General features: G+C 48.7%; 1 protein-coding gene and 2 long non-coding RNA genes across 3 annotated transcripts in view; 2 read left to right on the forward strand and 1 right to left on the reverse strand.

The window, feature by feature from the left end:
• Nucleotides 1-1,075, forward strand: part of iqgap1 (IQ motif containing GTPase activating protein 1) — a 67,497-nt gene that overhangs the window by 6,485 nt on the left and 59,937 nt on the right. The window lies entirely within an intron of this gene.
• LOC116687298 (uncharacterized) overlaps nt 1-1,075 on the forward strand; it is a 22,191-nt gene that overhangs the window by 3,731 nt on the left and 17,385 nt on the right. The gene's annotated exons all lie outside the window — the stretch shown is intronic.
• Nucleotides 1-1,075, reverse strand: part of LOC116687322 (uncharacterized) — a 19,874-nt gene that overhangs the window by 3,722 nt on the left and 15,077 nt on the right. The window lies entirely within an intron of this gene.

Genomic DNA, 1,075 nt, shown 5'->3' on the forward strand with positions numbered 1-1,075 from the left:
CCATACGGTACCGTCTATTTGCTGGATAGTTTCAAGGTAACAGTCGGTAGCTGACAATAGCAGACGAGCCCGTTGACAGCGACGTCATTGTTCATATTTTGGCACAGTGACTGAAGGTGTAATGTGAGATGCTAAAAAGAAAAACTACACGCTGTTTTCAGGTAACGTACCTTTTTGCCGTTCATGTTAACTATCTGAATGTGGCGCTGCTGCACGTCTACGCTGTGAGCCTTCTGATTGGCCCTGAGCTGTCTGTTGTTCCCATCAGGCATGTTGGGAAACACCTGAGCCTGCAGCGGAGCGCTGCGGGGAGGAATGCTGGGTCGTGTGATGGGAACGCGTCTGACAGGTGCTCAGCAGAGCATGTGAGCCGCCTGTGCTCCTGGCTGCAGACGCGTAACGTGTCTCAGTCTCTGTTATAACACTACTGCTGTCAGGCGTGTGTTTGAGCGGAGAAGGCCTGTCCGGATTTGGGTACAGGTTGAACTCATGCTCCCTCAGCAGAGGGATGCAAACTATGCGTTATCACTCTTATTTTCATGTTCCCATCAAATGCAGAGGAACAGCCCGAGGCTGATGCCTTCCGCAATATTTGAATTACCGTGACCTGTGCATCATTTTTGACTTCTCAAATTCTACACATAGTGTACTAAGGTTTTGCTCCATGGCTACAACTAGGGCTGCAAATGGGGCGATGCCTGCGAGCTATTTCCAACTCCAGCTGCACTGTGTACACACACGTAACATGCCTCACTCCTCATATTTCTTACAAAACACGCCCCCTCTATTTGACCTGTTACATTTCCCCATCTCTGCCTTGGCAATGCTGCACCTGTATCGCTGCAAGCTTTTAGCCCAACCACCACCCCATCATCCACCTGCAGCCTCCGGCCAGGTGGGAGCTGCTTCATCATCACTCCCCAACATCTCATGTAAACCCAAACTGCAGCGAGTGATGAGGTCAGAAACGAGCACAATGTTCAAAGTCGAGTTGTCTGACCAAACTAACGATTTATTGTCATAGTCATTTTAAGTTGTTGATTATTTTCTCAATTGTTTGGTCTATAAAATGGGG

The sequence above is a fragment of the Etheostoma spectabile genome, chromosome 1 (assembly GCF_008692095.1).
Source record: "Etheostoma spectabile isolate EspeVRDwgs_2016 chromosome 1, UIUC_Espe_1.0, whole genome shotgun sequence".
Classification (NCBI taxonomy): Eukaryota; Metazoa; Chordata; class Actinopteri; order Perciformes; family Percidae; genus Etheostoma; species Etheostoma spectabile.